This window comes from Ursus americanus, chromosome 1 (genome assembly GCF_024610735.1).
Source record: "Ursus americanus isolate L20-20 chromosome 1, mUrsAme1.1.p, whole genome shotgun sequence".
Taxonomy (NCBI): domain Eukaryota; kingdom Metazoa; phylum Chordata; class Mammalia; order Carnivora; family Ursidae; genus Ursus; species Ursus americanus.
The window spans coordinates 69,076,754-69,102,455 of NC_142127.1; positions in this window are offsets into that span (position 1 = coordinate 69,076,754).

Below are 25,702 nucleotides of genomic sequence, written 5' to 3' on the forward strand. Positions count from 1 at the left end.
CATGAATAAAATAATTCACTCTACTACAGTGGTTCCTCATAGCTCCCCATTGCAACCCTCAATGCCTCCATAATCTGACTCTTAATTCTTTGATATTTAAAATTTTGGTGCTGGGGCACCTGGGTGGCTCAGTCATTAAGCATCTGCCTTCAGTTCAGGGCGTGATCCCAGGGTCCTGGGATCAAGCCCTGCATTGGGCTCCCTACTCTGCTGGGAGCCTGCTTCTTCCTCTCCCACTCCCCCTGCTTGTGTTCCCTCTCTCGCTGGCTGTCTCTCTCTCTGTCAAATAAATAAATAAAATTAATATATACATAATATATACATGTTTGTGTATGATATATATTATATATATAATATATATAAATAAAATAAATAAAATTTCAGTGCTTTTCTTCAGCCTCCCAAAACTTTTTGCACATTTTCTTTTTATATTTTTTCCTTCAGAATAACCTTTCCAACTTTTGAAACTTGCAATTTTTTTTAAGGTCCACCACAAATGCCAATAACTTAGCAGACTTTCCTACCACCCGTATTACACATTAAGCATGGCCTCAGTCTAAGTCATACAGTTATGTTACTTATTATGGTGTTATTTTTGTTCTGAATTGATTGCATATAGTTTGTTCTGGATCGAGTCTAAAATTCTTTGAAAGCAGCGTCTTCATCTTCTTCATCTTTGCTTCTGCACAGTGCATAAGACGAATACGAAACTTCCCCTATCTCTAGCTCTGATTTCTGATCCAGTATAAAGAGGCCAGGATATATATTGAAATTACATTTTAAGAGTCATACAAAAGTATATTTTCTGAGTGTTGAAATAATAAAGTATCTTTTTATTAATGTTTGGATATAACTTTCACTCTTAAAATTCATTCTTTATTCATTTCATTCTTACCTGATGATTAGTATTACTGAGACATTGGAGTCCAGCTTAATATTTTTACTTCTTGGGCAAGATTCTTTTCTAATTTTTGATTTGTTTTATGTTTTAGTTTTGAAATTCCATCCAAAAAATCATATACTTCTTGCACTCATATAATAATCAAATAAAGACAAAATTTGAATAGCTGTGAATCTCTTTTCTTTGATTTCCTTGCATCCCGGAGAAGCCCTTTCACTTTTTGTACTCATCTGTTTCTTTGCTGCAGAAAGTTTTCTTTAAGTATTTTTAATTTAAAGTTTCTGTCCAAATCACTCCTGTTTCTTTCTCATGAATACCTGTAATTCTAAGGTTTAATCTTCTTTTTAGGTTTAATCTCCACATTCCTCAGAGATAACGTACATAATGCTCATTACTTGCTCCCTTTGGTCAGTATTCTGGGAATGTTATTCAAGTTTTCTCTACAACACTGATTCAATTTTTATCTATGTCATTTTTGCTTTTAACCTTTACTGCAGATATTTCAATTTTACTGATGGGGTTCAGGACATGCTACCCCAAAATACAGCATCTTGGTGTACTGAATATTTTAAACTGAAAGAGTTTGAGAAAATGACAGAAGCAGAAAGGTCACTCTGACTTCCTTCCCCTTCGGCCTTTTTCTCTAAAACAGGCCATAAAATCCTCATGTGAAAGGTGTCCTCCCTATACCCACCGGAAAGAAACTCTTTATCTCTGAAAGCAAAGGAACACAAGGAAGTATTTTAACAGGAAAGACTTGCTAAGTTTCTCCTAGTTTACTAAAATTACCTCATACTCCTTAACCTATCATATTCCTCCACAAGTATCCACTCTTCAACAAACCTAGCATAAAAATATGCATCTGTTTCTTTGGGTCTTCATTTCCTTACAAAGGCTCCTATGTCATGTAAATCCTACATTAAGTAAATGTGTATGCTTTTCTCCTGTTAATCTGTCTTTGCCAGTTTAATTTTCAGAGCTAGCCAGGAACCCTAAGAGGGTTGAAGAAAATGTTTTCTTCCCCTCCCTTCAGGTATCACTAAAGGTTCTTAGCAATTCTTTCTTATCTCAGTCCATCCTTTTTAAAAAATCTTAACTTCCTGTCTTTACTACTTATTCTCCTTTTCTTATTCTGTTATCTTGGCTGTTCATGTCACATATATACACATTTTCTGATATTCTATTTGCTAGGATGACCATACATCTCAGTTTGCCCAGTATAGACCTAGATTCTGGATGTTGTTCTGGTCTAATTATTAACAGTGCCCCTTTCCATTCTCAAAAGTGTCCCACCTCATATGATAAATTACATGCTTGTCCTAGAAATGTCAAGCAGATATTCTAGATGCCCGGGTGGCTCAGTCAGTTAGGTGTTTGCCTTCAGCTCAGGTCATGAGCCTGGGGTCCTGGGATAGAGTCCCACATCGGGCTCCTTGTTCACCAGGGAGCCTGCTTCTCCCTCTGCTGCCACTCTCCCTGCTTGTGTACACTCTCTCTCTCTGACAAATAAATGAAAGAAAGAAAGAAAGAAAGAAAGAAAGAAAGAAAGAAAGAAAGGAAAGAAAGAAAGAAAGAAAGAAAGAAAGAAAGAAAGAAAGAAAGAAAGAAAAAGAAAGAAAGAAAGAAAAAGAAAGAAAGAAAAGTTTCTTTTCATCTTTTGATAAATGTCAGGAGTTTTTCTGTTTCTCTGAATACTGAGATGCTGTTTCTGTTCTCACTTTTCTTTTCTCTTGTTCCTCAATATTATTTGAAGGATCTATCTGTCCTAATTTACTCACCCATAAACAACAAAAGATACATAGAAAGTATTTCTGCACAGTGTATATTTGACCTTAGCTCTATTTACAGAATTTATTACCTCTGTTATTTTAATTATTTCTGTACCTATCTGTTATGCTCAAATTGTTACAATTTGTTCCAAATTGTACTAAGTTCCAAAAGTACAAGTGTATTCTCTAATGTCTTTTTTCAAAATATGCTTCTACCTTATAAGTGTGAATATGAATTCTTTCTAGAAAATACCAAGAACACAATGATTTCTGTTCCAATGGGATGGATTCCAACAACTCATCTCTTTCAGGTGGTGGATATATTTTATAGAGAAATTATATATATGTATCACACACATGTGCATGAACATGTTCCCATATTTAGAATCAGATTCTCCTTGCTGGTTATTCCTGTGGATTCTAAATATGAATTGTCTCCAGCTGGATCTCCTGATTTAGCCATACATTTTAAGGAATTAAGAAAATGATCAAAAGAGAGAAAACACCACTGGGAAAGAGAGAGAAAGATAAGTGCAATGATTTTCTAATGTCTGTTAGTCTCAAACACTTTTTATGATTATTTGCTCTAATATAATAAAATGCTCAATAATTTTTAAATCTCTCTGAGACTTCTCCTCAGGAGCAAAGAGGGGGCATTCTAAGGTAACAAAGAGAAAGGATAAGCACAATAAAATGTACTTGAAGTTGACATCTGGACTAAGAATTTTACTCAACAAAGGAAAATTTCCTTTATGTTATTATATCCCTAAGATTTTTCCTCCAAAATCATGTCATAGATACTCAGTATTTCTAAGTTGACTGTACACATCTATCGATGGACCTTTAACCATTCATGTCTCTTTCCTCTTGTTTATATCTCAGGAAATGGAATGACAAAGGATCTCTAAGAAAACATTCAAATTTCCTTAAAAATTGGGCATTGTCAAAAACCTTGAATATGCTTTATACTGGTATTAATGAGATCTCCTACTGTATCCCGTTCACTATTTTGAAAACACAGTAATAGAGTAATAAAGCACAAAGTAATAAAGTAATTGAGTACATAGTAACAGAGAAATTTTTATTGAGACATAGCTTTAAAACGTAAAGTGAAAGATTTTTGTTTTCCTCTGAAGAAATTCTATAATAAAATTTCACTGAAAATGTTGGAGGCCTTGAGGAAGCCCCAACAAATATGAAACCTCTTCTCAACAACTGAGGAGATGAAAGAGTTCATATGGAAGCCAACCTATTACATTCATTGCTATAGCGGATGAAAAAACGTGGCTTTATGTGTTTTGGCAGAGTGGGCCTGATAATATCTGCGATAGGTGAAAATGGTTCCCCAGTGATCTCCACCCCCTCATTCCCAGAACCTGTGAATAAGTTACATTATGTCACAAAAGGGCCATTACAGGTATGGTTAAGTCTATATATCTTAAAATAGATTATTCTGAATTTTCCATGTGGGCCTAATTAAATCCCATGAGTTAATAAAAGCAGAGAACTTTTCCCAGCTAGAGTTAGAAATGAGGCAGAATAAACAATTAGGAAGATCTGAAGCCCAAGGGGAATCTAACCCCCTGAGGGGCCCACGTGGAATGCATGAAAACAGAGACACAGGCAACTTCTCTGAACAAAGACTGTCTCTGGCTGACAGCAAGGAAAGAGTGATTCTGCAACCTCAATGAGTTTAGAAGAGGATTTTCCCCACTGAGAAACAAACTGAGGGCTTCAGAGGGGAGGAGGATGGGGGAATGGGATAGGCTGGTGATGGGTGGTAGGGAGGGCACGTATTGCATGGTGCACTGGGTGTTATACGCAGCTAATGAATCATCGAACTTTACATCAAAAACCAGGGATGTACTGTATGGTGACTAACATAATATAATAATTAAAAAAAAAAGAAAGAAAGAAAAAGAAAAAAGCAAATGAAGGCAGAAAGAAATGAAGTTACATGAGGGACCGGATCCAAATTCCCAGTGACTTGTAGGCCATGACAATGAATTTGGGTTAACTCTGAAATGGGGAGTCACTGAAGCATTTTCAAACTTTTGGAGTTTTGACAACTGAATAGATTTTTTTTAAAAAATGTTTTTTTTCAGTGTTTTTTTAGTTTGCTTTTTTTTTCTTTTTAGAAAGGTTGAGCACCTTTTCCTGTTTTAAATGCTGTGTTATTTCCTTTTCTAAGTATTCAAATCCTTTCCTTGTTTTGAGGATGTTTGTTAGTCTTTTTCATGTTGATTCATAGTAACTTTTTAGCCTTTGGTTTGTTACTTTAGTCACAAATTCAGTGAACATCTGATATGGTCTTACTACATGGATTTTTGCTTTTGCCTGTTGCATTTAGAACTTTAGGGCCATAGCAATAATAGTGTGATTGCATATGGAAATTAATTCATTTTCTCTATTCCTGCATCTTATTTTTTTTAAATCAAATTAATAGAGAAAAATAATTTCTGAAATGACAAAATGCCTAGAAGTTCTTAGGTGCATTTTTTAATTAATAGCTAACAATAAAAACAGGTAATAAAAAAATCTTAACTATCATAGCATACATTAAAAAAAAAAAAAAAAAAGAAGAAGAAGAAAAAGAAAAGGATTTTTCCCAGACCTGCCAGATAAGAGCCCATTAGCCCAATACCATCATAGTGGCCTTGGGAAGTAAGGAGCAGAGAAAACCAGCCAAGCCAAACCAAAGAACCTTCTAACCAACAGAAACTGAAAAAAATGTTGGTTTTAAACCACTACATTTGTAGTAGTTTGTTAGAGTAGCAATAGAAAACTAATATATTAGTGAATGACATTAATAAGCAGACTTGTTCACCCACACCCTGGAAATCCTAGAGAAGGGCAAAATCCTAAAGGTAGACAAACCCATTGAAGAGGGAGCACTTTCTATTCAGGCAGCTGCAAAGAAATAGAACAGACAAAGAAAGCATAGGAAGATTTGTTTTTCTGCAAATTTACCTATCAATAAGTGATTATTCTTTCAAGGAGGAGAAACCCCAGAGGCCTGGGATAATGTTGATTAATATCCATTCCTAGGAAGGAAACATCAGGAGTGGGGAAGAAGCTTTCTCTATTGAAATACAATTTAGTTTCAAACTATGTACATATTATGAGGTTAAAAATGCTAATAGTTGATCAATTTTTTTAATATACATAGATTATATATCTATCTATCTGAAAAGGACTTTATTACTGATTACAAGTTAAAATATCATTTTGTATTGAAGTTTGAATTTCTTATTATCATTTATGGTGTATATTTTATTAAAAACATAATATTAAAAAAGAACAAGAAGATTAAAAACTAAGAGAAATTATATCATTACATGTGTAATGAAAATATTATTTTCCCCAGAGACTGTCAAACAGAATATTCAGAACTTTGTATTTATATTTATTATATTACAGAAATAAGAAATAATATATTATAGAAATATTGTAGAAATAAGTTTTACTAAATATTTACTATATACATTACCATTCAAAATTTCAAATTTTATGTCAACTCTAAATGAATGTATATTGCTCATATCAAAGTTACAAATGGATCTAATTAATTTTACAATTAACCTATAATAACATGAAGAAAAATATGTGACCTTCATTAAATTTGTTCAATATTTAGTTTCAGATTATAGAAGAACTCTTTTTAGCTAATAAAGCCTTCAGTCCCAAATGTTGATGGTATAAAATAGTAATTAATTAGCACATGCAAATGAAATGCATTGACATAATACTGCAACTCATAACTTCTGCTTATTCTACAGGATTGTATTTCATGGGCAATATATAGGCCAGTATTTTACTATTATTTTCAAATAGACAGATAAGTACTATAATTAAATTAAACAATGTGTTCTAAGCATGCGTTTTTTCAGGAAATTACTTTTTTTTTCAGAAAAATGTATTTATGTTTCTTGTTTGTTGTATTCTTTTTAATAGTGATGGGTGAGATAAGAGGAAACCCAGATATATCAGAATCAGTTCACTTACAAATTTAAATAAAATATTAACAGTCCTTTTTTATGGATGCCACTTATGTCATATAAGAAAAATATGAGAACGATGTTTTTACTATTAAAATAAGCGAATTTCTACCACTATCACGATCACTCATTAAGAAAATACTGCATGTAAAACACTAGTCTAGATCTCTGCTGTTCAATATAGTAACACTAGTCCATGTGTCTATTTAAATTCAAATTAATAAAAATTAAATAATATTTAAAAATCAGTTTGTCATTCATACTGGCCACATTTCAAGTACTCAACGATTTCATGTGGTTAGTAGTTACCATATTTGACAGCATAGGTACAGAATATTTTCATCATGGCTGAAAATTTTATTGAGTAATACTAGCCTGAATGCTGAAGACTGGAAACATATAAGACAAGAGTGCTTGCTCTCAAAGATCTTGAAATAGAGTTTCAAATAAATACTATAGATAATAAATGCTGATCTGAGATGTCATTTTGAACCAAAATAATAGGGTGGAAGTGTGGTGGGCAGTCAGATTGTTGTGTGAGGCCTGGGTCCTGCAGGAAGGGGGTGGGGAGGGAGGGCAGATGTTGAGAGGAAGATGTCAGAGACCCGCAATTAGGCATATCCTGCCCAGATGGCCAAGAGGAATTCTAAAAGAGAAGCCACAGGATGCACATTAGCACTGTGGTTTGCCAAACCTTCACTCCACAACCTTTCTTAGGGGATGCTAGGAACTAAGACAAAAGAGCTTCACACAGGCCCACCATGAACCCCCTTCATGGCCAGCTATTGGGAAGGTCAGAGGCCAGACAGGGCTCCTCAAGAAGCCAGATCAAACCAGATAGACCCAAGATGGTGGAGGCCATGACAGGAAACCCCTGACCAAATTAGGAAGAAAAGACCCTGCTTCCACCCCAAGTAATGAATATTCCACGGCCTACCTAACAAAAACCCTGGTTTTATCAATTCTGTTCTGGGCACTTGAGGTTCTCTCAAGCTGCCCACTCACCCCTCTTGTGAGTATACTCAGTAACCTCTGCTTGCTCCTGCTTTCTGGTCTCTTGCCTGAATTCTTTCCTGTGAGAAGACTAAGGACCAATGCTGTACTGCTCCAGGAAGTAACAGAAGCATCAGCAACATGTGGGATTAAAGAGTCACAAAATTCTATTTTCATTATATGAATTTATGGAAAACCTTTCCTGTCTTCTTTTTTTGACCCTCAGTCATTCTCCTATCTTTGGTCCTCAGGACTTAATGTAATCTCTTCAATTACTATAGGATTGAAAGAAGGAAAAAAGAGGGGAAAAGAATAAGAAAGAAAGGGGTAAGGAACAAAGGCTGAGAAAGAACGTCAAGCTAATTCAATTTCCATGCTTGCCTCTATGGATGTTCCAGAAGACAATGAATGTAGCACTGACACCAATTACCTGCTGAAATAGGGAGAGGGAAAAATACAAGAACAACTGCAAATCAATATCTCAGTAAATATTTTTCCACAAGGAAAAATAAAAGATGCTTCTTTGTTGTACTTATTACCTTCCTTGATTTTCAAGGCCTTCCTAGAGTGAAGAACTTTCTTTACAAAGAATGACAATAGGAGCATTTGTATCATTCTCAGTAATCTCCTCATAGAAATAATGGAAAAGTATCACAGGAACATCAACAATGAATTAATGTAAATGCAAATCACCACAAATGAGACAGGCTTGCAAGTGGAAGGTCTTCCAACTGTTTACTCTTAATACTATGGGTAGGGAGAAAAAAAAAAAAGCAATTGCAATCATATCTCTAGTGTCTGGTCTAGGTTTTAACATGATTGAAAGATTTCATGCACTGTGTCCTAAGAGAAGGCAATCAAGAAAATAATTTTGTATGCTATATATGCATGAATGTCACCATATTAATATTAGTAAAGGCACAAACTGCAATTATTTTTTTCCTTTTCCAACTCCTCATGCATTTAGTATTTCTTCCTTAATAAAACAGACAAACAATTTTTAAGGAAAACAAAGTAACATAATGACTGAAAATTATCTTTTAGTATAAAAATTAACCTAATTTATACATTTAACAGCTAAAATTTACATCATCCTTTGAGAAGAAGATGTTAAGAATCTATTTGGAACTGGTAAAATGATATGCAAATGAAGAAATATATTGGTATCATTGTGATGTAATCCACAATGAAGAATAGTAAGCAATTTAATGATGTATAAGGATCTCAAATGAGAATGTCTTTAAATCAATGCAGAAAATAGACCAATGCTTTGAATGAAGATTAAGGGATGTAAAATCAAATCCTGATAGATTTAATCAAATTATAAATGAAAGCGAGGATTATAACTTCAATGATGAAACATTACAGAATAGATTTTTCAACAAAAATAAAAACTAATGGCAATAACAATCTATTTTTCATGCTTATCAATTTGTGTTTTTCTTAGCCACTTAAGGCAGAGGAATAAGTAATTGTATTTTGTGGCATAATGGACATAAAATAAGTTTTGTGTGTGCTAGAATTGACTTCAGAAAAGTAAAAACAAAAATGTATTGTTCCTTGAATGTAAAATGTGAAATTTATTTTCAAGATAAAGAGAAAATATCATAACTATTTTGTACCTTCTATAAGACTTTTGTGAAGGACTAATTTCACTAAATAGCTGAACAAGACAGAAGACATCAGAGGAAAAGATGACCTTGCATATCCTTAAATAACTGACATCTAAGATGATTTTTTGGATCTCAATGGAGTTACAAAGAACAAATACATGTGACAGTTTCCTAGGCCAACTGTGGGTTATTGTAAGAACAAATATAAATGTAAGGAATGGAAAGCATTCCAGAAGACGATCAGCCCAGCTTCTGAGTGAAGAAGATGTTTTTTCAACATACGTTAACAAGTGATCTTGTCCTGTCTTCACAACAGTAGGAACAAGCATACTTTCTTCTTTATTCAAACTGTCCATTAAAATGACAATTCGGATATCTTTTCCTTTCTCAATTTCTTCTCTTGCCATCACAAAAAACTTCAACTTAGGTTTTTCTGCAATTTCACAACAGCATATACCTGATTGGTTGGTAAATCATCACCCATTAAACAATGATCCACTTCTTAGTCTGTGCACATCATTGTCCACTAGCTAAGCCACAGATGACTTCCTTTTGATGGGTCATTGATTCTAAGCTAAACAACTACAGCAGGGTAGTGTATTCAATTTATGGCTTATGAATAAACACAGCTCAGAGAAGAGTTTCTTAAAAGGAGGTAGTACAAATGGCATTAAAGATTCAGTTTCTGAAGTAAGAGAAAAATCAGGGCTGAGCCCATATTAGGTCTGAGAATTCTTAGGTATGAGAATAAATAAAAGTAATTTATTATGAGTCCAAATTTTCTGTTACATGGGGATTCACCACAATATTTCCTGAATCTCTACCATAGGTTAGGTATTGTTCTGGTCACTTGGTAAATACCTTTCAAACACAAGAGACAAACACAGCCCTCCCCAGAGCACATATTCTGATGGGAGAAATAAAGTAAATATGGATTAAATAATAAAGAATATAGTAAATAATTAAATGTAGTGGAAAAAGAAAGATATGTATAGGAAGAGACCAGGATAAGAAGGATTGAGGGTGCTTGGTGGGGGTGTTGCAAACAGTAACAGGATGATCATGTCATCAAGAAAGTGACAGTTGAGCAAAGACTTGAAGAAAGTGAAGGACTTAACTCTACCAGCAAGGAGGAGCAGGCATGTCTGCAGCTAGAGGCAAGCAACAGAGTTTGACATAATGGCCCAGAAGATTCCGATTTTTAAAAATATCAGTTATTTCAAAAGTAATTTTCATCTTGCGAGGATGCTTCCACAGTGCTGGTGTTTTACGCACAAGACAATCTAGACAACTACTTTTTCCTCAGATATCCTTAGACTAAATAGCTGCCATTCATGCACACATTCTTTTCTCTGTACTATAAGCAATCCCTACCCAGCAACAGTGAAGTATCAAAAGCGTTGTCTTCTTGACTAGGCCCCATGTCAAATGCTTTCTGCTTTCTATTTCATGAAGTCTTTCTTGATATTCAAACTACATATCCCTTTTGTTGTTGTTAATCCACCCATCTAATCATTAATTCCACATACAACATTGGTGAAATGCCTGCTGTGTAACTAGGTATATGCTATTTATTGAAGGGACAAATGTGAGTAAAAAGAGTATTTAACCTACTGGAACTATTAAATAAATAAATATTTTTTAAAAAATATTTTTAAAAAGGAAGAAAAAAAAAGTCATGGGGGAAAAAAGAGAGAGAGACAAACCAAGGAACAACCTCTTCACTATAGAGAACAAACTGATGGTTACCAGAGGGGAGGTAGGTGGGAGGATGGCTTAAACAGCTGATGGGGATTAAGCAGGGCACTTGTGATGAGCACCAGGTGCTGTACGGAAGTGTTGAATCACTAAACTGTACACCTGAAACTAACATTACACTATATGTTAACTAACCAGAATTTAAATAAAAACTTAAAATTATGCTTCCTTTTGTTTCAACAATTTCAATGCTAGAGATTGATCTTCTGTTAGAAAAAAAAAAAAAAAAAGCAACTATCCATGCTCCCTGCAGTGATATTTATAATAGTTTTTCTCTCCTAGAAAAGTTAACAATACATAAAGATAATTAAAATTATTGTTTAATTAATGGAATACTCTAATGTAAATATGTCACATCCAAATGTTAATATAGAATGCAATTTTAAGTTTTTAATAATTCACATAATAGTCTGTACAGATTGATACCATTTTTGCTAACACAAAGTCTGTTTTCCACATGTTTATGTGTGTGTCTGTACACATATTATTAAATATTTGTTCATTATAGAATACACACCAAAATGTTTATTGTCATTAGCTCTGAGGAGTGGGATTTCCAGTGATGATGGAGAAATACTTTCACTTAACATTATAACATTTTCCACTGTGAATTATTTTATTTACAATTAACATTCATCATTTTGTAATGAATCCCAATCTGCAAAAATACAAACAATATAAAATAGTATAGAAATGATAAGTTGTTTGACTCCACCATTTCAAAAATCTATTGTATGCTATCCTATCTTCTCGTTCAGTAAAATATATATGCAAATATTCACAGATCAAAAAAGAGTCAACATACTAAATTTTAGAATTGTCATGTTATAATAAATTATTTTTTTAATTGAGAAATTCTCTACTTCAGTGTGAAATTCTGGCATAGCTATTCTTTTGCCTTCACCAGTTTCCTTTTTCTATCTTTATAAAGTCCAAGCACCGTAGAAATATTCAAAGGGAAGACTGTAAGACTTATTTCATTTCAGACTTGACGATCAACCATCAGAACATCAGATTTCACAGGAGTTATAATTCCCTATAGCATTTGGTTCAAGCTAAAGGGCCCTTTCCATTTCTGATTATATCAAAATGCAGACTACCTGCCTACTTTAAACCAGACTTATCTATGTGAAGTTACACCTTGACAGCCAGCTTCAGACATTTCTCCCCTCACCAATGGCTAAAATTCAAACTGCCAAGGAGAATCTCTCATTGTACTCTGACACACAACATGTTGATTTTTCTGCTTCACTAGTAAATGAAAATGAAATTACCCAGAGGGTTTCCCAGTCTGAATGGCATTCTGTCATTCCTGACACTAGAAATTCTGTTTTCCTCCTGCAAAGTACTATAGGGATATTCTGTATGAGTTCCAAGGAGCATACGAAATGATTTGAAATGGGAACCAAAAAATTTTCACCTTGTTTAAGGATTTGGTCAGCTTAAAACAGCATTTACAAGACAAGGAACTTTAAATAATTCTATATTTTCAAATTTTAAGTATGTGAAAATGAAAAAAATCATGACATTCCAGTTATCAGTTACTGTAATTATTCCATGTAATTTAAGGGGCAAAAAATGTTCAAGTCAATGAAAATACCAGCTGACAATACCTTTTCCTCTTGCTGACAGATTATTTAGATCTCTTGACAAAGTATCAAAACAGTTCAGATTTTTTTTTTCCATTTCATACACGTAGACAGTGTTTGAACACTATATATTTCTATTTTGAGATACTTTTTGAAATTATTTAATATCCAGTTAAGATAATTAACAGATTAAGATATGAGAGTGTTATCTACTATAGTAAGAAGTATAAACATATCACTAAATAGTGACCGTAATTTATAAAGCCCTCCTTTATGTCATTTTAAGTGCGTTATGTGTTACCTGAGGCTCTCCTAAATTTAGGTCTCAAACATCTCTATATGTGTAGCAGGAGCTATTTTGAATTTGAGGTACAGAGAGTTTCAGTGATTTGCCCCAAATCATACAGCTTAAGAACTAGAGTCAGGACTTGCATGAAAGCAGTCTGATTCCAGAACCCAACTCTTAAGGTCAAAGTGCACCTAATATACAAAGTGCTGTCATTGGTATTCTTGAAGCGAAGCCACTGGTGTAAAGGAACACAAAAGCTCCAATAGACTGTCCACGGAAGTGAGAACACCTTGGGGCAACATTGCCAAGGGTGAAGGTGTGGGCCTTCACCGAAGAGTTCTGCAAGGATCTTCAGATAACTGCCAGCCATTCAAGTGAATTCTATCCTTATACCTAGAGATATAGTTTCCTCTAAGTTTCAGGCTTTATAGTAACAATATAACATGGAATTACAGTAAAACGTGTTTCTACCAACTCACTAAGAGAAATATCTAGTAAAATGTCAGCACTTCCCTTTTTCATCTTTTATATATTGAATAATCATTACAATAACCAAGTGTATAATGCACATTGTTTTGTTTTGTTTTTTCCAATTCACTGACAAAATACATCATAAAGAAAAAGTACACAGCAGCTGGTAATTCTATATCTGAAATATGTGTAATACTCTTGGATCAAATACTTAGGGAATTTTCATGGGCTGAAGCACAGAAACTTAGAATTATACCTTAGATTTTTAAACTACTTTAAAATGATCTACCTACAACCAACAGCTGGTTCCCAATGTGCCTGCCAGTTTCAATGAAAACTTTCATCAACAGCCTGCCTTGCCTTGTAAGCCTATTGCTTTTATATTCAAATCTGCAACAGAAAAAGTCTTTTGAAAGCTCAGGGCTAAAATAGGTGTGTTTTGTAAATAAGCTGGGAGATTGATGATCACCCTAGCCCCCATCCTGTGTCTGTTTCCTCTAAGAAATCCCTTTCTTGTATCTTTAAATCACTTCAATTATCTTATATCTCATATCTTCTCTCCTACCAGGGTACTCCCATTCTTTCCCATTTCTTGCTTCCAGCTCTAACAATTATCCTTCCTTCTCCTTTCCTGTTTTTGCTTATTTCCAGCTCCTTGCTTTCACCCACTGTAATATGGCTTTCATTCATTCCACTAAATTCAAATTACACTCAAAAGTTCATAAATTATCTCATTGCAAACCAAATGGTAGATTTCAAAAACAGTAAGCAGTATATGGTCTGACTGATCATTCTCTTCTTGAACAATTCCTTCTTTGGCTTCCAGGAAACTACCCAACTTTGATTGTCCTATATCTCTGATAATTTTCCTCAATGTCTCATGTTGTTTCTTTCCCCTTTCTTCAACTACTCTGTGAATGTTGCTGACATCTAACTTTCCTTTATTTCTTAAGGCTTTTTCTTCCACTCCACTGTTTTAATTCACACCTGTATGTCAATGCCTGCCAAAGACCTTTGTAGCCTAAATGTCTCCCCAGAAATCCAGACCCATATTCCCCCATGCATACTATACATCTCACTTGAAGATCCTACACACACCTTAAATTTAGCATACCTGAAATTAAAATCTATCACCAAATCTCTATTACCTTCATCACTCACACTCCCCTTCACAAACCTGCTGCTTTGCCTGCTTTGCCCATTTCAGTTAATGACATTACTATTCACCCAGCCACTCAGGCTAGAAATTATAAAGTCAGGTTTGATTTTACATTTTCAATACCCTTCCTCACCAATTACACTTCCAATCAGTCTAAACACTTTTACTCTTGTACTTAGGAGAAACATGTTTGTCTTTCTATTGGTATTTTATCCTCTCCAAATAAACAATTTCCTAAAAATTATTACATTGTTACTGCACTACTACCAAGAAAGGTAGTACATTTCCAAATTATAAATACCCTGTATTTTGAATATTTTGATGATTCCTCCTCATCTAGAAGACAAAGTCTAGAGTCTAGACTTTTTTAGGCACCTCATTCAGAATGATTCATAATCTGGCTCCACGTGCATTTTCAGTTTTATCTATTGTAATTCTCTCCCACATTTTTTTAATGAACCTTTTTTACTTTGAGATAACTGCAGATTCACATGCAGTTATAAGAAATAATCAGAGATCATCTATACTCTTTGTCCAGTTTTCTTCAGTGGTAGTATCTTGCAACTTACAGCACCCCATCACAACCCGGATATTAACACTGACGTAGTCGAGACGCGGTATGTTTCCACTAACACAAGGATCTCTCGTGTTGCCTTTCTGCAGCCCCACACACGTCGCTCCCATCTCCATAATTTCCTTAACACTAGCAACCACTATTCTGTTCTCCATTTCTACAGTGCTGTCATTTCAAGGATGTTGTTGTATAAATGGAGTCATACAGTATGAAACCTTTTGGGATTTGCTTTTTGCATTTGGCATAATTCTTGGGAGAGTCATTTAAATTGCTGCATGTATAAATGATTCCCTTTTATTGTTGAGTAGTATCCTATGATAGGGATGTACCACAGCTGATATGCTATTCACCCACTGAAAGACATCTGGGTAATTTCAAGTGTTTTGGCTATTACAGATAAAGTTGCTATGGACATTCATGTACAGATCTGTGTAAATATGAGTCTTCATTTTTCTGAGATAAAAGCCTAGTAGTGCAACGGCAGGGTTGTATGTTAGTTACAGTTCCAGAGCGGTTGTACCATTTTACATTCCACCAGCAATTCACGGGTGACCCAGTTTCTCTGCAATCTCACCACCATATGGTGTTGTCAATATTTTCTACTTTAACCATTCTAACCAGTGCGTAGTGATATCTCATTGTGTTTTTAATTTTCCTTTCCCTAATGGCTAATGATGGACATCTTTTCATGTGCCTGTCATTCATACATCTTCTTCAGTGAAATCTCTCTTTATGACTTTTGCCCATATTTTAATTAGATTGCTTGATCTTTTTACTGCTGCATTTGGAGACTTTAAAAATATTTTCTAGGTACTAGTTCTGTGTCAAAATTAAGCTTTATAAATATTTTCTCCCAGTCAATAGTTTGTCCTTACATGCTCTTAATAGGGTCTCTCACAAAGCAATTTTTTTTTAAATTTTGATGAAGTTAAATTCATTTTTTTTTTTCTTTTGTGAATCTTGCTTTTGGCTTTATGCCTAAGACCTTTTTGCCTTGCCTTAAATCCTTAAGATTTTTTCCTATATTACTTTCCTAAAACTTTTATGGTTTTACATTTTACATTTAAGTCTGTGATTCATGTTGAATTAATTTATAGATTTAGACTGAAGTTTATTTTTCCATCTATTGATGTCTAATTGCTTTAGCATCATTTGTTGAAAGGGCCATCTTTCCTCCGCTGAATTATCTTCGACCTTTGTCAATAATCAGTTGGGTATATTTGTGTAAGTCTAATTCTAGATTTTCTATTCTGTTTCACTGATCTTCATGTCTATCTCTTTGCTAATACAACACAATTTTAATTACCTATATAATAAGTCTTGAAAACAAGATTTCGTGGTTGTTAGCTTCTTCAGCTCTAAAATGAGAGATATATGCGGCAAAAAGAATACTCAAGGAACTTAACAATTATATCATTACTTTGGTACTGATGTTGCCAGCCAGTTGGCCTTCTTCTCTACACCTTTGAGAGTCTTCTTAGGTTCGATTCATATATAACGCCCAGGAGTTTTAGCTGTACTTAGTGGAAAAAATACTCTTTCATCCATTTTATCCTTTGTTCTTACCCAAACATTGTAGTTTCTCTTACACTTCTTTGCTTTTGTCTACTTCCACGAACATTAATCAATTTGCTTCTTCCAATTAAATTCATTTTATAGATTATGAAAATAACACTGAAAGAAATTAAGTAAGCTATACAGTGAGGAATAGGCACAGTATGAAGTTGAACACAGCCCTACAGGACTATAAACTGATTTTCCTCCATAACACACTCACACTCCATGTTTGTAACAGAGACTCTTGGTCTTACATCGTGCTTTCAATAAGCTTTAGAAGTATACAGGTATGACTGAAACTTCCCTAGTTGAGAGTTTTGAGCCTTTAGGTAAGTCATTAGCCATTTAACTTCTCTGACTCTCTGTTTCTTCCTCTGTAAAATAATAATAGGGATAATGATATCTATTTTGCAGGTTTGTCTTGTGAGTAGTAATAATAAACATAACTCACGTACTACAATGCCTGTCCCAGAGTAGTTTTTCAATATACGGTAGATATCTTAACACTGCTACTGCCTACAGAGTAAAAAGATTAAAATGTATATAACAGGAAACCTTAAAGATATAGGAGACTTAAGCACTTAATAGGAGCCTGTGTCAATTCTAGACACTCAAAATTGTATCCCTGTTCTAAAGTATTCAGCTGAGAGAGCACGAGCCTGAGCAGATTATTTATAATATCTATTACTGATGCATTATGGTTATTTATGTGTTCACTTCCCTCATTATGTTACACACTTATCACAGAATAGAACAATTACTTGACTATCTGTGAATCTCCCCCAGGGTCTTACAGATGGAGGATGATTAATTAATAATTATCATGTTAAATTGAATTGATATTTTGACCATCTACTCTTCATCTTTATACTTTGTAAAATTATAACCTGACACTACACTGACTAGGATATTGAATACATTTGAGTTCAAGAGCAAGTGCTGAAAAGATATACCCTGCCCTAGACTAAAGTTCCTGATTAAAACTCTGAGCACAAACTAATTTAATAGTATAATTAGTTCTGTAAATGAATAACTATTTATAAACAACACTAGTGTTACCAGATCCCTTACAAATACTAATCTTTCGGATTTGGAAGCAAGATGTTTGAATTCTTGAAATTACTGAGAATTCCTGAAATTACATATATATGTATTTTTTTTGGTGTTTGATTATTTGCTATAGGATACAGGAATATATATAATTCTTGTATCCTATAGCAAATAATCAAACACTGAAAAATGCCAGAGAACGTTATCGGCTATTATTTGAAAAATACACCATTAAGACCTACTAATAAGTTTAAGAGCACTATGTGGAATCAATTATGTGTTGAATTGTTAAGTGTTTATTTTGCTTCCAAAACTGATTTTTTTAGAAGAGCCTCATGTGATCTATGTAAAATACATTATACTATGTGAAATACACTAAAATGTACACATGAACTAATTTTTATTTTATGTCCCAGACTGACTTACTATTAGCAGCTAATAGGCCCCATAGCACACACTTATAACATCGCAAAAGCTACAAACAAGATTGATGGATGAGAATGGATCTTGACTGAATTTCCAATTCACATTCTTAGAATTGTTGACTTTAACCTGTGACTCTGCATGTTGACATTCCATGATCTTACTTTCAACTTGACTTAGGTTAGTTCCTTTTCACCAGTTACATCTTTATGCTGATGGTTCAGATTTACTTTCCACAAGAGGGTTATAATACATTCTCTTTTTTTTCTGATTTCTTAACTGATTGTTACTTGAGACTCATAAAATTATATACATTTCTCAAGTAATGCCAATAAAGAATTTCCTAATGAAAATACTAAACAGTCATCTGGGCACCACACTCAATACTTTTCCAATTATGCAACATAATTTAGATATGCCATAAGTTTTCTTTCAAAAAGTATTATAAATTACTATTTTGAAAAATTAATTATTTTCATAAACGTGGACACCCTTGCTGACATATCTCAAAATATGCATTCATTTAGGACCTGAAGATGAGCAGCTATTCTTTTATACTTTCTTTCTTTCATTCACTCATTCATTCATTCACTCATTCAAAATATAGCAGGGGGGCCTGGGTGGCTCAGTCAGTTAAGCGACCAACTCTTGATGTCAGTTCAGGTCCTGCTCTCAGTTGTGAGATCAAGCTGCATGTCAGGCTCTGCACTCAGCAGAGAGTCTGCTTATTCCTCTCCCACTGCTCCTTCCCCCCCACTCACTCTCTCTCTCAAATAAATAAATAAAATCTTTAAAAAATATATACCAGTTACAATAAGATTTTGTAGGTATGTTTTTCTGAAGTCTTTAAAGAAAAATAGTTTGCACTCATACTATATTGCATTAGAAAAGTATGAAATTTTCAAGTAGGGTACTTGATCATTACCTCTTATAAATGGTCTTAAGTCACCAACACTTGCTAGACTTCAATTTTTCTCAACTGTAAATGAGGAATTGGAATGAGTTTTAAACTATGTCCTGTTTTAAATTCATTTGAGTTAATAAATTAGTGATTAAAAATAAATGACTAAGCATTTAAGTATTATGAAATACTTATAAAATATTCACCTTTAAAATTTCTTCTCGTGTCAATATACATATCTTTTAGGATATGAGACAAACTACTTAAGGCAGAGTTTATAAAACATATATGCTATATTTAATATGGAATTCTCCAACTCAAGAGTGGTATTTTTTTTAAAGATTCTATTTATTTATTTATTTATTTATTTATTTATTTATTTATTTTAGAGAGGGAGAGTGCACATGCATGTGTGTGCATGTGTGAGCGGGGGGAGGGGCGGAGGGAGAGTGAGAGAGAGAATGTCAAGCAGAGCAGACTTCCTGCTCAGTGCAGAGCCCAATGGGAGGCTCAACACCATGAACCTGAGATCATGACCTAAGCCATCAAGAGTCAGACACAACTGACCGAGCCACCCAAGCGTCCCTCAAGCTTAATATTTTTAATGAACATGATGGCACCATCAAAGACCCTAATTAGTATCCTATTTTACAGAATAAAATAGTGAGTCATGAATCAGTAGGTAGAAGATCTGGGAGGTAAACCACTGAATCTTCAAACTTGTTGTGGTACAATATATGAAAATGCATACTCTTAATGTAAATGACAGGACAAACACAAGGAAAAGTCCAATGAATATGTACAATAAACATGAACATAATCACTTAGCGGTCTTATTTAATTATATGCCTAAATGCTAATGAGATGCTACAGTGAATGGACTGGCTGAAAAAAATAGGGTTGCTCGGGAAAAACTTCACAGAGGAGGTGATATCTAAGTGGTGCTTAAAGGTAGTCAAGGTCATGAATGTGTAGACAGGTAGCTGCTTAAGGCCAAGAATATACATGCATGGAAGTGAGAAAGAGAGAGAGATGTTAAACCCTGGCTGGAATAGAGTGTCTCAACAGGGTTTTGTTTGTTTTTTTAATGAAACCAATGAGAGTCTGTATTGGGTGGGGGATGATGACATTGAAATGCATCCCAAGTAGGTTAAACATAGGCTCCATAATCATCATGATCCTCCAAGAACTTTTAAGAATGCAGAACAAGTTATATTAAAAGTCAAGCTATGTAGATTATAGACGAGATTTAAAAATGTAAAAGTTCTTGAGAAAGAACCATAAGTCAAATACAAAGTATCTACTAAATATGACCAATGAATGGTAATTGCATCTATTTCTTTAAAAATAAATTATTTTGTGAGAAATGTAATTTACTAAAAATAAGTACTTAAAACTATTTTTTTTCAAATACAATTCATTCAAGTATCACATGGGGAAGATGGGGGGAAGCCAAATACTTATTTTCCTCAAAATGATAGAAATGCCCAGGAGTAAACAGATATCAGAAAGAAATTCTATAAACATAAAGCAGCAGTAAGAGCAGATGCTACTAGAGCATCAGATACAAAATATTTATTTTCTCTTTTCTATTCATGTCATAAAATACAATAGGCATGTAAATATGCAACTTGCTGGTATACTTATTTTAAACTGGAATTTGTTTAATTGCTTATAACTCAAGTTTTTCACTCTCCCAGCACAAATGGTAGGATTTTTATTACACCTCCTTGGCAATGAACCGGTTATATATAAGAAAACACACCACCAAATGCTATTAACGTTTCTTTTTCTTTTCAATTTATCACTTTATTAGTAGCCTCAATTTCATGATGAAGAGTACCACTGATTTACTCTATAAGCTTTAATCAGAATGTAAGTTTAAAAAAATGCTTAATGTGCTAATTTTTATACCATTACCCAGAATACTTTGTCAGCTCTCAACTACATCTTGTTATGGTTAACATCTATGTTATCGCTAAATAACAGAGTGTCTTTTAGTCTGTAAGGAGCACTTTAGAAATTAAGAAACTGGAGGCACAAAGAACATTTTGAGGATTTAAACATCCTTGTACAGAAGAAAGTCTGTCTTCTCGGAAGTATAGAGGGAGGAAATATGAACACGATTAAAAGGGAATTTTGCCCTCTTTCAGTAGTACCAAAAGCTATATAGTTCAAGAGGAGTTACGTGTAGTGTAAGGAGTTAAAAATAGAAGGTAAATATTTTACTTGAAATAATGCTGAAAATGTCTTGAAATTCTCTCATCATATCTTATGCAATATAATAACTTGATTTGATTAAGTTCCTCCAACACAGTGTGTTTACATATTCATCCAGAATCACAGATCAAAGAGAACTCTGTAACTTTTAAAGGACACAGTTGTGTGTTGCTTACTCTTGTCCCTTCAGTTCTTAGTTTTGGTACCTGAGTCTACCCAGGTTGTGTATTTTTCATAAAAAACAAAAACAAAACAAACACAAAAATACAGAGACTTCTTTACACTTATACTTTTTTAAACAAATTTAAGAGTATAAATAGAAGGTAAATAATTGTATCGTTTAATTTCTGTGTTAAATACATTTTAAATCTAGACAGGATTGCAACATATACAAAGTATTATTTGTATCGATATGTTTTAAATGGGAGGGAAGTAGACAGATACTCTGGTGTTTTGTTTGGTGGGCTGGACTGGTGGTCTGGTTGCAGGAGAAACAGGATCAGCTGCTAAGAATTTTAACTTTTTCAAGAAAGGGGACTTACTTAGGCAATCCTGAGAGATACTACAGCCATCCATTTTCCAAGGAAAACAAGGAACACTTGGGGGTGAGAGAAATAGCTAATCAACTCATTTTTGTTGACAATCTAAAAGGAGAACCTGTAAGACACCTAGCAGAGGAAGAGGAGGAGGAAAACACCAGGAGGTGGGAAAACTCTAATAGTCTACTCTGTACAGGCTGAAGTAAAGACTGTTCATTTATGGGCTGAGGTAAACAAAAAACGAAAAAACAAAACAAAACAAAAAAAGAACAAGTCCAGAATTACATGCTAGAATAATCTCAACCGAGTTAAACTACTATAGGATTTCCCTGGAAGTCACAAGAGGAGACAGGAAATTTCTCCCATCAGTGTTTCCAATCACTAAAAAAAAGGATACTAGGGAATTAGAAGCTCTGATTTATGGGGACAGACTGGAATACTAACCTCCTGAGCTGCATGGAGAGGAGACCATGCATATCTTGTAAGTGCTCCAGAGTTTTGAAAGGGACTTTGTGTGAGGGAGAGCATTCAACCCAAGAATTACGTGGAGAAGAGATGTTCCTTGATGTACAGGATTTAAACGGACAGAGTGACAATTTACATTCTGGCAAAAGTGCTGCTACAACTTTCCTTAAAACGCTCCACAATCACCAAACCTCTTGAGAGACTTGCCTTGTCAAACCTCCTCAGGAGACCTTTCTTCCTCTATGAGAACTTTAGGTATGCTAAACTTGACAGAAAATGGTAGTGGAAGTGATGCTCAGAATTCTACCATATATGTCTTTTAACTGTAACCAGTCTAACTTTCTGAGCAGTCAGTTTTGTCTTCTAATATAACAACCACAAGCAGGTGCTGATAAAATATATTTATTATTTTTTTCTAGTTTATGCGTCCACTGTACCACTTTTCACTAATTAATTCATTAACATATATTCACCAAATTATTCCTAAGCTCCAAATCTTTAGCAGTCATGGGCACTATTTCTTAGAATACAAAGATGAAAAGGGCACAATTCCTCATAATGAGGGAGTGAGGTTGCCCAAGAGGGAGTAGAGATACGGCTTCAGCGATTATATTGAAGGAGGGCTAACAACAAGAGAGGCTCCAATACTATTTCTTTCACTGTGTTTTGATAATGTAATCTCAGGTCTTGAGTGCTATATGCTGAAAATCATGGGCCATATTGATGCCTGTCATAAGCTATCAACATGATGGCAAACTTCATTCTACCGCTTAAGTTACAGAATCTTGGTATTAGCCCAGTGTTACATCAAAATAACTACTCACTTTAATCATGTAAAAATATGTCAGACATTTAGCTAAACTCTTTAATTGAGATTTTGGGGTACTCATTTTAAAATTAGAAGAGCAAGAAAATTTAGTAAGAACATTTAATCAATATGTAAACATAAACATAACGCTGAATTTGCATGAAGTCAAAACTCGTTAAATTTTGCAAAAGTCCCAAAAACTGCTTTGTTGAAATAGGATACAGAGAAAGAACTGGCATCGATGGTCCTGGGAGTAGGAAGTTGACCAAAGAATTACTCAAAATCTTTGCTATAACAGAGTTAGCAATGCTAAACTCCAGCAAAGAAGTAGTCAATGTTACTATTGATGATTTCAACTGAATATTTATTGTTTAACGCTACTCTTTTAAAACTAATTAATCATATTTAATTTTCACAGTGCAGTTCATGAAAAATCACCTCTTCACAATTCATATATATATTAATCAGAATTTTCTGTAATTCCTAAAGGAAATCTGAAATATTTTCAAAAAGCACTTTATAATAAAGTGTGTAATAAAATGAAATAACTAGTATGGAACACCTATAAATTAAAGCACAGAGCAACTTCTAAGTGCACTTCTTAGAGTATATATATACATATATATATCTTAATCATTAACCAAATTTATCAAATCTCATCTTTGCAACTGTCATTTGTTTAGAATATGTCAAAAACTGATTTGAGATCTGTGATATAAGGTGTCATCACAGTAGCTCAAAGTCACAGCAAGCATTTATTACACTGTCACTGTGCCATTACAATGCCATTACAGTGCCACCTGGGTAGACATTTTATCTGTGTCGTGTCATTGCACCCTCACAGCAACTCCATGAGTCAGGTACAAAACTCATTATAAGAATAATTAAATCAAAGTTTTCAGAGATTAAGAAACTGTTTAAAAAGACTTAGCCAGAAAGTATCACAGCCTTGATTGAAATTTAGTCCTCTATGAACCTAAATCTCATTTTCTTTGACAGTAAGAGTATAAATATAACTTCACTTTATTAGTCTAAAATAATCATCAATGAAGATGCAATACCCTAGAAAAATTGTCAATAATTCAAAAATAATAATGTGTATTATGTATTAGCATGTGTGTGTCTTAACTATTATATATGTATATATGCATTCTTTAATTTGTTCTCTAGGTTATTTGGCATTAATGTAATTGTCTCAATTTTCACTTACCTTTCAGGTCTTTGCCCCAAATTTTGAATACAATTTCACAGTTCTTAAGAAATGGCAATTTTGATCATAGTGGAAATTTAAAACTCTGAAGCCTGGGTTTATATACAATGTTGTAAATATGTGTCTCATCTTGTCAAAACAATATATGTTCTATGGCAATATAAAAAAAGCAACATATTTTAATCATGTCAGTATATTAAGGTCTCTTGTGTGTCTGTATAATTCTGATGTCCACAAATGTTTAAATCCTCTAAAAGAAAAATATGAATCTTGTCTCTTCTGTGCTTACAACTGAAAATATTTCTACTTCAATTTCTTTGTGACTTCTGCTTTAGAAATGTAGGAAATATAGTAAAAATTATGGAAATGATTGGCCTTCTTATTGAAAGGGAAGTTCCTCATCCATAAAATGGATATCCTCTCTTTCATGAGACAATTTATGTGGGTTCACATTTCTTTACTTGTATTTCTTCTTTTAGGTTGTTATAGGGATCCAATAAATTCACATCTATTAAATGCTCACTTTGCCACATATATACATATGTGCTCACAGGAACTTTGAGAATGAGTATTGAAATCTAAAGTTATTATATTAAGACTACTAATAGAAGCTTTGTTTGGGCTACAGACATCTGAGAAATACTGTGGAAATAAGTAAATTTATCCCTCTAATCCTAGACTAGTAAGATACTGTAAGTGTAAACCACGAAAGCCTTTATGATAGAAAAAAATAAAAATAAAAAACATAATCCTTTTATTGGAGTATTTCTAATGCAACATAATTGTAACCCAAATATGACATGATACTAAAAGCTTTAAGGAAATTACAGGCAAGGCACTAAAAAATTAGAGATCACTCAAATATAACTTTTGAAACCCAAATGGGTACTGCAAAATTTATGTGCAATTTGGTATCAGTCAGCCACATTATTTCCAACCACCTGGCTCTATCTTTTCCATTGTCCGGAATTCTCTGTGATTACGGCATTTGGCGTTTCACAGTAAGCAATCAACATTTAGAAAAGTATTTTGAAGTCACAGAGCATAAACTCAGAGAAAAGATAAGTTTGGATATCAGACTGAAGAGGAGCTAGAAAGCACCATTAAGGAAATTGACATTGGAATCTTTTTTTCCATAATTCATATTTGCCATCAATCAATCAGTTCCAGCTATAATTGGAACGACATACTTTCTTTCTCTCCTTTCTCTCCAGCCTAGAGAAGAGAAGAGTCTTTCCACCAAGAATTTAATTGAGTACTTGCAAATGGAAATAGGAAACCTTAGTCAGATCTTGTTATAACCAAAGAAGTGGTGAGTAAGATCATATGGATCAGCACAGACCCAAATCTTATCCTATGCAGGCCAAAGGAGCACAATTTGAAAGTGAGATGATGCTCTGCCTATAATGAAGTAC